Source organism: Siphateles boraxobius, unplaced genomic scaffold, assembly GCF_051911475.1.
Source record: "Siphateles boraxobius isolate OS27281-9 unplaced genomic scaffold, OSU_SipBor_1 77, whole genome shotgun sequence".
Classification (NCBI taxonomy): domain Eukaryota; kingdom Metazoa; phylum Chordata; class Actinopteri; order Cypriniformes; family Leuciscidae; genus Siphateles; species Siphateles boraxobius.
The window spans coordinates 990057-1002673 of NW_027509205.1; the positions used below are offsets into that span (position 1 = coordinate 990057).

Below are 12617 nucleotides of genomic sequence, written 5' to 3' on the forward strand. Positions count from 1 at the left end.
TTATGCTGACGATACAATTATTTACTCCACTGCATCCTCTGTGTCTCAGGCTATTGAAATTCTTAAGGATTCTTTTTATATTTTTCAGCTTACTTTGTTGAAACTAAAATTAGTTTTAAATGTAAATAAAACGAAGTATATTCTTTTTACACGTAGCCGTTCTATGTCTACTGTTATGCCTATTCTGACTATTGAGGGTTTACATATAGAAAGAGTACCAACTTATAAATATGTAGGAATATGGCTCGATGAGAAGTTAGCCTTTGATGTTCACATTAATTACTTGGTGAAAAGGCTTAAACCAAGACTGGGTTTTCTTTTTCGGGAAAAAAAATATTTTTCCTTTATAGCTAGAAAGAGAATAATACAGAGTACTATTTTACCTATTTTAGACTATGGTGATGTTGTTTACATGCATGCGTCTACATATTTATTGAAAAGGCTGGATGGCGTTTTTCATGCTGCACTGCGTTTTATAACAAATTCTTGTTCACGTACTCATCATTGTTTGCTGCACAACTATTTGGGTTGGTCCTCTTTATATCAAAGAAGGAAATCCCATATGTTAGAATTTATTGTAAAGACATTGATGGGTAGATTTCCAAATTACATTACTAGTCTTCTATGTTTATGTAGAAAGAACTATAGCACTAGATCATCTAATGGGATTAAATTAGTAGTACCTAGGGTACATTCAGAGCATGGTAAATCATCTTTCTCCTACTATGCTCCATGGCTGTGGAATGAATTTCAAGCTACTGTCCCTCCTGAAACAATTCCTCCTTTGAATGTATTAAAAATTTTTACTGCAGCATACAATGATTGAATCATGCTGTTGTTTTACTTGATTTATGATGAATGTTGTGCCCTGACTTTCTGGAATGTTTTATATGTGTTTGTGTGTGATTTGTAGTGTGGCCATCTTGGCCAGGACTCCCTGGAGGAAGGGATTTCTTTTAATCTCAATGGGACCTTCCTGGAAAAATAAAGGAAATAAAATAAAATACATGTTAAGTTGTGGTGTTGTTAGGATATTACTACAGAGCCTGTGACAGTTTCTCAGTGGAAGAACTGGGATCCAGGGCCACAGACGTCTGCAAAAAACTGCTTTAAAAACCTTCGAGATGCAGGTTGGCGATCTTATTGTTTTTGTTTTCATGGCAAGTTGTGGTGTTGTTAGGATATTCCTACAGAGTCTGTGACAGTTTGTCAGTTTGCCAGGGTCGGTGACGTCTCCTCTCCTGGAGTAAAATACAAGTATTAGTGGTCTTGCTGCAAAATCGGGTAAAGGCCACAGCCAGGCTTGAGGGCAAGTTGTCAGCAGACTTTCCCTGGTGGTCTAGTGGTTAGGATTCGGCGCTCTCACCGCCGCGGCCCGGGTTCGATTCCCGGTCAGGGAATGAGTTTTTGCCCACCACCGGCGGCCGTGATTGTAAAATGGCGAAATACGAACTCAAGCGCTAACACCCTCGTCGAGAAGCAGGGCCAAGGAAAAGTTTATGTGTGAAAAAGAACTCCTTCGAGCCGGAGTTGAACCAGCGACCTAAGGATTGCCAACTTGCCACCTACAGTCCTCCGCTCTTCCAGCTGAGCTATCGAAGGCACACTGCTTGGGGACAGAACCTCAACATATCAGGTTGCTGAATCTCCGCCACTGGCTAAAACTGCTACAGACATACATGCTGGTTGTTTCGATTAAGTGGTGCAAAGACAACCCGATCTTCCCATACCGGGAGTCGAACCCGGGCCGCCTGGGTGAAAACCAGGAATCCTGACCGCTAGACCATATGGGATCTTCCTTATGCCTGGAGCAGACCCTTTTACTTCTAGTGTGTGACCGTCCCCTTTAAGAACATGGGAATGATCCGAAGGGATTGTTTACTGAATTAAATTTCCTCAGGCTCAACAGAGGGAGCTCTCATTTGCCTCATGAGGGGCTCAGTTTCCTCCCATTCTTGCGATGGTATAATAGACAGTACAAACTGGTCGTAAAGCAATGTCCTTGTGACTCTACTCATGCAATGCATTTTAAAAGACGCATAGTATTGTATGGTAACCGTTATCCTACTGACAAAGCAGCCTATTGTTGGACTGTCAATTTTTAATATTTCTCAATCAATCCAATAATAATAATAACAAAAACTATGGGTTAATAAAACGGCTAAGGGCTGACAGCATAGTAAACGAGGCAGAGCGAGCCAGCCAGGAGTCGAACCTAGAATCTTCTGATCCGTAGTCAGACGCTTTATCCATTGCACCACTGGCCCCCTGATCAGGTGTCCGTGAGCTTACATGCCACCTGTTGGTTTTCGACTGGGCAGAGGCCTGTGATGACATCTACTTTTTCTCATGCTATTAACAGACCTGGACCCAACATCAGGAAGGGGTCAGATGAGGGGCCTGCTACAAAAACCTTCAAGATGGAGGCCTCACATGTTGGGGATCTCAATTCTCAATTCAAATCTTAAACGTCAATTTAAAAATTTTAATGTACAGGCTTTTTTGCATGATCTATATAATAGTGATTTACAGTTGGTTTCAATTATACCTGATGTGGTTGATGCTTGGGATTATTTCAAATCTATCTTTCTAGAAATTTGTGATAAACATGCTCCTTTACGTAGATTTCGGGTGAGAGGTAGAAATAATATTTGGTTCAATCAATCCGTCTCTAATCTTATTAAGCAAAGAAACGTGGCTTGGTCTAAAGCAAAGAAAACAAATGGTGAGGAGGACTGGTCTCAATATAGATTATTACGAAATAAGTGTACAAAATTAATATAAAGTTCGAAGAGTCAGTATTATTTAAACCTGATTAATGATAACATGAATTGTCCTTCTAAATTTTGGAAATTAACGAAATCTTTTATAGGATCAAATACATCCACTAATCTTCCAAAAGTTTTAAAATTGAATCAAAGATTGATTACAGACAAGGCTGATATTGTTAATACGTTTAATAGTAATTTTATTTCAGCTGGTTTGATAACAGACAATTCCTTGGTCCTTGATGAACAGAGAACTGATGAGTTGACTAATAGTGAATCAGATTTATTTTCTTTTGCCCCTGTATTGCCGTCCCAAGTTCGTAAACTACTCCGAAATTTAGACTGTAAGAAATCAGGTGGGTCTGACCAAATTGAACCAATTTTTTAAAAATTGTCAGCAGATATTATTGCCGAACCTATTGCATCGATTTTTAATTTGAGTCTATCCACTAATGTAATTCCACCATCTTGGAAATCGGCTATGGTTATGCCTTTATTAAAAGGAGGCGATCCTTCCGATTTGAATAATTATCGTCCGATTTCTAAATTACCGGTTTTAGCAAAAGTTTTTGAATCTATTATAAATGATCAAATGAAAGAATATCTACTTAGTCATGATATTTACAACGCATTTCAGTCAGGATTTAGAGCGGGCCATAGTACGATAACAGCTACTACATGATTTAATTACTGCTCTCGATAATAGACAACATTGTGCTGCCTTATTTTTTTATTTGACAAAAGCGTTTGACTTAGTGGATCATGTTTTACTGTTACGGAGGCTTAAAAGTGTTGGCCTCGATAATTCGGCTGTGAGTTGGTTTAAAAATTATTTATCGGATAGAACTCAATGTGTTGCTGTAGATAATTACACCTCATCCATGGTAATAGTCAGGAAGGGTGTCCCGCAAGGTTCTTTATTGGCACCATTTCTTTTTTCTATTTTTATTAATGAATTGGGGCAGAGAATACAATCCGCAAAGCTACATTTTTATTTTAGTTTTTAGCCAGTATATTCTTTTTACACGTAGCCGTTCTATGTCTACTGTTATGCCTATTCTGACTATTGAGGGTTTACATATAGAAAGAGTACCAACTTATAAATATGTAGGAATATGGCTCGATGAGAAGTTAGCCTTTGATGTTCACATTAATTACTTGGTGAAAAGGCTTAAACCAAGACTGGGTTTTCTTTTTCGGGAAAAAAAAATGTTTTTCCTTTATAGCTAGAAAGAGAATAATACAGAGTACTATTTTACCTATTTTAGACTATGGTGATGTTGTTTACATGCATGCGTCTACATATTTATTGAAAAGGCTGGATGGCGTTTATCATGCTGCACTGCGTTTTATAACAAATTCTTGTTCACGTACTCATCATTGTTTGCTGCACAACTATTTGGGTTGGTCCTCTTTATATCAAAGAAGGAAATCCCATATGTTAGAATTTATTGTAAAGACATTGATGGGTAGACTTCCAAATTACATTACTAGTCTTCTATGTTTATGTAGAAAGAACTATAGCACTAGATCATCTAATGGGATTAAATTAGTAGTACCTAGGGTACATTCAGAGCATGGTAAATCATCTTTCTCCTACTATGCTCCATGGCTGTGGAATGAATTTCAAGCTACTGTCCCTCCTGAAACAATTCCTCCTTTGAATGTATTAAAATTTTTTACTGCAGCATACAATGATTGAATCATGCTGTTGTTTTACTTGATTTATGATGAATTAATACGTTTAATAGTAATTTTATTTCAGCTGGTTTGATAACAGACAATTCCTTGGTCCTTGATGAACAGAGAACTGATGAGTTGACTAATAGTGAATCAGATTTATTTTCTTTTGCCCCTGTATTGCCGTCCCAAGTTCGTAAACTACTCCGAAATTTAGACTGTAAGAAATCAGGTGGGTCTGACCAAATTGAACCAATTTTTTAAAAATTGTCAGCAGATATTATTGCCGAACCTATTGCATCGATTTTTAATTTGAGTCTATCCACTAATGTAATTCCACCATCTTGGAAATCGGCTATGGTTATGCCTTTATTAAAAGGAGGCGATCCTTCCGATTTGAATAATTATCGTCCGATTTCTAAATTACCGGTTTTAGCAAAAGTTTTTGAATCTATTATAAATGATCAAATGAAAGAATATCTACTTAGTCATGATATTTACAACGCATTTCAGTCAGGATTTAGAGCGGGCCATAGTACGATAACAGCTACTACATGATTTAATTACTGCTCTCGATAATAGACAACATTGTGCTGCCTTATTTTTTTATTTGACAAAAGCGTTTGACTTAGTGGATCATGTTTTACTGTTACGGAGGCTTAAAAGTGTTGGCCTCGATAATTCGGCTGTGAGTTGGTTTAAAAATTATTTATCGGATAGAACTCAATGTGTTGCTGTAGATAATTACACCTCATCCATGGTAATAGTCAGGAAGGGTGTCCCGCAAGGTTCTTTATTGGCACCATTTCTTTTTTCTATTTTTATTAATGAATTGGGGCAGAGAATACAATCCGCAAAGCTACATTTTTATTTTAGTTTTTAGCCAGTATATTCTTTTTACACGTAGCCGTTCTATGTCTACTGTTATGCCTATTCTGACTATTGAGGGTTTACATATAGAAAGAGTACCAACTTATAAATATGTAGGAATATGGCTCGATGAGAAGTTAGCCTTTGATGTTCACATTAATTACTTGGTGAAAAGGCTTAAACCAAGACTGGGTTTTCTTTTTCGGGAAAAAAAATGTTTTTCCTTTATAGCTAGAAAGAGAATAATACAGAGTACTATTTTACCTATTTTAGACTATGGTGATGTTGTTTACATGCATGCGTCTACATATTTATTGAAAAGGCTGGATGGCGTTTATCATGCTGCACTGCGTTTTATAACAAATTCTTGTTCACGTACTCATCATTGTTTGCTGCACAACTATTTGGGTTGGTCCTCTTTATATCAAAGAAGGAAATCCCATATGTTAGAATTTATTGTAAAGACATTGATGGGTAGACTTCCAAATTACATTACTAGTCTTCTATGTTTATGTAGAAAGAACTATAGCACTAGATCATCTAATGGGATTAAATTAGTAGTACCTAGGGTACATTCAGAGCATGGTAAATCATCTTTCTCCTACTATGCTCCATGGCTGTGGAATGAATTTCAAGCTACTGTCCCTCCTGAAACAATTCCTCCTTTGAATGTATTAAAAATTTTTACTGCAGCATACAATGATTGAATCATGCTGTTGTTTTACTTGATTTATGATGAATGTTGTGCCCTGACTTTCTGGAATGTTTTATATGTGTTTGTGTGTGATTTGTAGTGTGGCCATCTTGGCCAGGACTCCCTGGAGGAGGGATTTATTTTAATCTCAATGGGACCTTCCTGGAAAAATAAAGGAAATAAAATAAAATACATGTTAAGTTGTGGTGTTGTTAGGATATTACTACAGAGCCTGTGACAGTTTCTCAGTGGAAGAACTGGGATCCAGGGCCACAGACGTCTGCAAAAAACTGCTTTAAAAACCTTCGAGATGCAGGTTGGCGATCTTATTGTTTTTGTTTTCATGGCAAGTTGTGGTGTTGTTAGGATATTCCTACAGAGTCTGTGACAGTTTGTCAGTTTGCCAGGGTCGGTGACGTCTCCTCTCCTGGAGTAAAATACAAGTATTAGTGGTCTTGCTGCAAAATCGGGTAAAGGCCACAGCCAGGCTTGAGGGCAAGTCGTCAGCAGACTTTCCCTGGTGGTCTAGTGGTTAGGATTCGGCGCTCTCACCGCCGCGGCCCGGGTTCGATTCCCGGTCAGGGAATGAGTTTTTGCCCACCACCGGCGGCCGTGATTGTAAAATGGCGAAATACGAACTCAAGCGCTAACACCCTCGTCGAGAAGCAGGGCCAAGGAAAAGTTTATGTGTGAAAAAGAACTCCTTCGAGCCGGAGTTGAACCAGCGACCTAAGGATTGCCAACTTGCCACCTACAGTCCTCCGCTCTTCCAGCTGAGCTATCGAAGGCACACTGATTGGGGACAGAACCTCAACATATCAGGTTGCTGAATCTCCGCCACTGGCTAAAACTGCTACAGACATACATGCTGGTTGTTTCGATTAAGTGATGCAAAGACAACCCGATCTTCCCATACCGGGAGTCGAACCCGGGCCGCCTGGGTGAAAACCAGGAATCCTGACCGCTAGACCATATGGGATCTTCCTTATGCCTGGAGCAGACCCTTTTACTTCTAGTGTGTGACCGTCCCCTTTAAGAACATGGGAATGATCCGAAGGGATTGTTTACTGAATTCAATTTCATCAGGCTCAACAGAGGGAGCTCTCATTTGCCTCATGAGGGGCTCAGTTTCCTCCCATTCTTGCGATGGTATAATAGACAGTACAAACTGGTCGTAAAGCAATGTCCTTGTGACAGTACTCATGCAATGCATTTTAAAAGACGCATAGTATTGTATGGTAACCGTTATCCTACTGACAAAGCAGCCTATTGTTGGACTGTCAATTTTTAATATTTCTCAATCAATCCAATAATAATAATAACAAAAACTATGGGTTAATAAAACGGCTAAGGGCTGACAGCATAGTAAACGAGGCAGAGCAAGCCAGCCAGGAGTCGAACCTAGAATCTTCTGATCCGTAGTCAGACGCTTTATCCATTGCACCACTGGCCCCCTGATCAGGTGTCCGTGAGCTTACACGCCACCTGTTGGTTTTCGACTGGGCAGAGGCCTGTGATGACATCTACTTTTTCTCATGCTATTAACAGACCTGGACCCAACATCAGGAAGGGGTCAGATGAGGGGCCTGCTACAAAAACCTTCAAGATGGAGGCCTCACATGTTGGGGATCTCAATTCTCAATTCAAATCTTAAACGTCAATTTAAAAATTTTAATGTACAGGCTTTTTTGCATGATCTATATAATAGTGATTTACAGTTGGTTTCAATTATACCTGATGTGGTTGATGCTTGGGATTATTTCAAATCTATCTTTCTAGAAATTTGTGATAAACATGCTCCTTTACGTAGATTTCGGGTGAGAGGTAGAAATAATATTTGGTTCAATCAATCCGTCTCTAATCTTATTAAGCAAAGAAACGTGGCTTGGTCTAAAGCAAAGAAAACAAATGGTGAGGAGGACTGGTCTCAATATAGATTATTACGAAATAAGTGTACAAAATTAATATAAAGTTCGAAGAGTCAGTATTATTTAAACCTGATTAATGATAACATGAATTGTCCTTCTAAATTTTGGAAATTAACGAAATCTTTTATAGGATCAAATACATCCACTAATCTTCCAAAAGTTTTAAAATTGAATCAAAGATTGATTACAGACAAGGCTGATATTGTTAATACGTTTAATAGTAATTTTATTTCAGCTGGTTTGATAACAGACAATTCCTTGGTCCTTGATGAACAGAGAACTGATGAGTTGACTAATAGTGAATCAGATTTATTTTCTTTTGCCCCTGTATTGCCGTCCCAAGTTCGTAAACTACTCCGAAATTTAGACTGTAAGAAATCAGGTGGGTCTGACCAAATTGAACCAATTTTTTAAAAATTGTCAGCAGATATTATTGCCGAACCTATTGCATCGATTTTTAATTTGAGTCTATCCACTAATGTAATTCCACCATCTTGGAAATCGGCTATGGTTATGCCTTTATTAAAAGGAGGCGATCCTTCCGATTTGAATAATTATCGTCCGATTTCTAAATTACCGGTTTTAGCAAAAGTTTTTGAATCTATTATAAATGATCAAATGAAAGAATATCTACTTAGTCATGATATTTACAACGCATTTCAGTCAGGATTTAGAGCGGGCCATAGTACGATAACAGCTACTACATGATTTAATTACTGCTCTCGATAATAGACAACATTGTGCTGCCTTATTTTTTTATTTGACAAAAGCGTTTGACTTAGTGGATCATGTTTTACTGTTACGGAGGGTTAAAAGTGTTGGCCTCGATAATTCGGCTGTGAGTTGGTTTAAAAATTATTTATCGGATAGAACTCAATGTGTTGCTGTAGATAATTACACCTCATCCATGGTAATAGTCAGGAAGGGTGTCCCGCAAGGTTCTTTATTGGCACCATTTCTTTTTTCTATTTTTATTAATGAATTGGGGCAGAGAATACAATCCGCAAAGCTACATTTTTATGCTGACGATACAATTATTTACTCCACTGCATCCTCTGTGTCTCAGGCTATTGAAATTCTTAAGGATTCTTTTTATACTTTTCAGCTTACTTTGTTGAAACTAAAATTAGTTTTAAATGTAAATAAAACGAAGTATATTCTTTTTACACGTAGCCGTTCTATGTCTACTGTTATGCCTATTCTGACTATTGAGGGTTTACATATAGAAAGAGTACCAACTTATAAATATGTAGGAATATGGCTCGATGAGAAGTTAGCCTTTGATGTTCACATTAATTACTTGGTGAAAAGGCTTAAACCAAGACTGGGTTTTCTTTTTCGGGAAAAAAAATGTTTTTCCTTTATAGCTAGAAAGAGAATAATACAGAGTACTATTTTACCTATTTTAGACTATGGTGATGTTGTTTACATGCATGCGTCTACATATTTATTGAAAAGGCTGGATGGCGTTTATCATGCTGCACTGCGTTTTATAACAAATTCTTGTTCACGTACTCATCATTGTTTGCTGCACAACTATTTGGGTTGGTCCTCTTTATATCAAAGAAGGAAATCCCATATGTTAGAATTTATTGTAAAGACATTGATGGGTAGACTTCCAAATTACATTACTAGTCTTCTATGTTTATGTAGAAAGAACTATAGCACTAGATCATCTAATGGGATTAAATTAGTAGTACCTAGGGTACATTCAGAGCATGGTAAATCATCTTTCTCCTACTATGCTCCATGGCTGTGGAATGAATTTGAAGCTACTGTCCCTCCTGAAACAATTCCTCCTTTGAATGTATTAAAAATTTTTACTGCAGCATACAATGATTGAATCATGCTGTTGTTTTACTTGATTTATGATGAATGTTGTGCCCTGACTTTCTGGAATGTTTTATATGTGTTTGTGTGTGATTTGTAGTGTGGCCATCTTGGCCAGGACTCCCTGGAGGAAGGGATTTCTTTTAATCTCAATGGGACCTTCCTGGAAAAATAAAGGAAATAAAATAAAATACATGTTAAGTTGTGGTGTTGTTAGGATATTACTACAGAGCCTGTGACAGTTTCTCAGTGGAAGAACTGGGATCCAGGGCCACAGACGTCTGCAAAAAACTGCTTTAAAAACCTTCGAGATGCAGGTTGGCGATCTTATTGTTTTTGTTTTCATGGCAAGTTGTGGTGTTGTTAGGATATTCCTACAGAGTCTGTGACAGTTTGTCAGTTTGCCAGGGTCGGTGACGTCTCCTCTCCTGGAGTAAAATACAAGTATTAGTGGTCTTGCTGCAAAATCGGGTAAAGGCCACAGCCAGGCTTGAGGGCAAGTCGTCAGCAGACTTTCCCTGGTGGTCTAGTGGTTAGGATTCGGCGCTCTCACCGCCGCGGCCCGGGTTCGATTCCCGGTCAGGGAATGAGTTTTTGCCCACCACCGGCGGCCGTGATTGTAAAATGGCGAAATACGAACTCAAGCGCTAACACCCTCGTCGAGAAGCAGGGCCAAGGAAAAGTTTATGTGTGAAAAAGAACTCCTTCGAGCCGGAGTTGAACCAGCGACCTAAGGATTGCCAACTTGCCACCTACAGTCCTCCGCTCTTCCAGCTGAGCTATCGAAGGCACACTGATTGGGGACATAACCTCAACATATCAGGTTGCTGAATCTCCGCCACTGGCTAAAACTGCTACAGACATACATGCTGGTTGTTTCGATTAAGTGATGCAAAGACAACCCGATCTTCCCATACCGGGAGTCGAACCCGGGCCGCCTGGGTGAAAACCAGGAATCCTGACCGCTAGACCATATGGGATCTTCCTTATGCCTGGAGCAGACCCTTTTACTTCTAGTGTGTGACCGTCCCCTTTAAGAACATGGGAATGATCCGAAGGGATTGTTTACTGAATTCAATTTCATCAGGCTCAACAGAGGGAGCTCTCATTTGCCTCATGAGGGGCTCAGTTTCCTCCCATTCTTGCGATGGTATAATAGACAGTACAAACTGGTCGTAAAGCAATGTCCTTGTGACAGTACTCATGCAATGCATTTTAAAAGACGCATAGTATTGTATGGTAACCGTTATCCTACTGACAAAGCAGCCTATTGTTGGACTGTCAATTTTTAATATTTCTCAATCAATCCAATAATAATAATAACAAAAAGTATGGGTTAATAAAACGGCTAAGGGCTGACAGCATAGTAAACGAGGCAGAGCGAGCCAGCCAGGAGTCGAACCTAGAATCTTCTGATCCGTAGTCAGACGCTTTATCCATTGCACCACTGGCCCCCTGATCAGGTGTCCGTCAGCTTACACGCCACCTGTTGGTTTTCGACTGGGCAGAGGCCTGTGATGACATCTACTTTTTCTCATGCTATTAACAGACCTGGACCCAACATCAGGAAGGGGTCAGATGAGGGGCCTGCTACAAAAACCTTCAAGATGGAGGCCTCACATGTTGGGGATCTCAATTCTCAATTCAAATCTTAAACGTCAATTTAAAAATTTTAATGTACAGGCTTTTTTGCATGATCTATATAATAGTGATTTACAGTTGGTTTCAATTATACCTGATGTGGTTGATGCTTGGGATTATTTCAAATCTATCTTTCTAGAAATTTGTGATAAACATGCTCCTTTACGTAGATTTCGGGTGAGAGGTAGAAATAATATTTGGTTCAATCAATCCGTCTCTAATCTTATTAAGCAAAGAAACGTGGCTTGGTCTAAAGCAAAGAAAACAAATGGTGAGGAGGACTGGTCTCAATATAGATTATTACGAAATAAGTGTACAAAATTAATATAAAGTTCGAAGAGTCAGTATTATTTAAACCTGATTAATGATAACATGAATTGTCCTTCTAAATTTTGGAAATTAACGAAATCTTTTATAGGATCAAATACATCCACTAATCTTCCAAAAGTTTTAAAATTGAATCAAAGATTGATTACAGACAAGGCTGATATTGTTAATACGTTGTTAATAACAGACAATTCCTTGGTCCTTGATGAACAGAGAACTGATGAGTTGACTAATAGTGAATCAGATTTATTTTCTTTTGCCCCTGTATTGCCGTCCCAAGTTCGTAAACTACTCCGAAATTTAGACTGTAAGAAATCAGGTGGGTCTGACCAAATTGAACCAATTTTTTAAAAATTGTCAGCAGATATTATTGCCGAACCTATTGCATCGATTTTTAATTTGAGTCTATCCACTAATGTAATTCCACCATCTTGGAAATCGGCTATGGTTATAACTTTATTAAAAGGAGGCGATCCTTCCGATTTGAATAATTATCGTCCGATTTCTAAATTACCGGTTTTAGCAAAAGTTTTTGAATCTATTATAAATGATCAAATGAAAGAATATCTACTTAGTCATGATATTTACAACGCATTTCAGTCAGGATTTAGAGCGGGCCATAGTACGATAACAGCTACTACATGATTTAATTACTGCTCTCGATAATAGACAACATTGTGCTGCCTTATTTTTTTATTTGACAAAAGCGTTTGACTTAGTGGATCATGTTTTACTGTTACGGAGGCTTAAAAGTGTTGGCCTCGATAATTCGGCTGTGAGTTGGTTTAAAAATTATTTATCGGATAGAACTCAATGTGTTGCTGTAGATAATTACACCTCATCCATGGTAATAGTCAGGAAGGGTGTCCCGCAAGGTTC

The 12617-nt window shown here is 38.4% G+C and overlaps 9 non-coding genes across 9 annotated transcripts; 3 read left to right on the top strand and 6 right to left on the bottom strand.

Annotated features, from left to right (window-relative positions):
• The first annotated feature begins 1328 nt into the window (after positions 1-1328).
• Positions 1329-1400, top strand: trnae-cuc (transfer RNA glutamic acid (anticodon CUC)). Its single transcript has one exon. It is a non-coding gene; the product is annotated as a tRNA-Glu (tRNA).
• A 115-nt stretch (positions 1401-1515) lies between these two features.
• trnay-gua (transfer RNA tyrosine (anticodon GUA)) lies at positions 1516-1602 on the bottom strand. Its single transcript is given in 2 exon segments — positions 1516-1551; positions 1566-1602. It is a non-coding gene; the product is annotated as a tRNA-Tyr (tRNA).
• Positions 1603-1721: 119 nt separating this feature from the next.
• Positions 1722-1793, bottom strand: trnae-uuc (transfer RNA glutamic acid (anticodon UUC)). Its single transcript has one exon. It is a non-coding gene; the product is annotated as a tRNA-Glu (tRNA).
• Positions 1794-6526: 4733 nt separating this feature from the next.
• trnae-cuc (transfer RNA glutamic acid (anticodon CUC)) lies at positions 6527-6598 on the top strand. The gene has a single exon. It is a non-coding gene; the product is annotated as a tRNA-Glu (tRNA).
• Positions 6599-6713: 115 nt separating this feature from the next.
• Positions 6714-6800, bottom strand: trnay-gua (transfer RNA tyrosine (anticodon GUA)). The gene is given in 2 exon segments: positions 6714-6749; positions 6764-6800. It is a non-coding gene; the product is annotated as a tRNA-Tyr (tRNA).
• A 119-nt stretch (positions 6801-6919) lies between these two features.
• On the bottom strand, positions 6920-6991 carry trnae-uuc (transfer RNA glutamic acid (anticodon UUC)). The gene has a single exon. It is a non-coding gene; the product is annotated as a tRNA-Glu (tRNA).
• Positions 6992-10285: 3294 nt separating this feature from the next.
• Positions 10286-10357, top strand: trnae-cuc (transfer RNA glutamic acid (anticodon CUC)). Its single transcript has one exon. It is a non-coding gene; the product is annotated as a tRNA-Glu (tRNA).
• Positions 10358-10472: 115 nt separating this feature from the next.
• On the bottom strand, positions 10473-10559 carry trnay-gua (transfer RNA tyrosine (anticodon GUA)). Its single transcript is given in 2 exon segments — positions 10473-10508; positions 10523-10559. It is a non-coding gene; the product is annotated as a tRNA-Tyr (tRNA).
• A 119-nt stretch (positions 10560-10678) lies between these two features.
• On the bottom strand, positions 10679-10750 carry trnae-uuc (transfer RNA glutamic acid (anticodon UUC)). The gene has a single exon. It is a non-coding gene; the product is annotated as a tRNA-Glu (tRNA).
• Positions 10751-12617: the final 1867 nt, after the last annotated feature.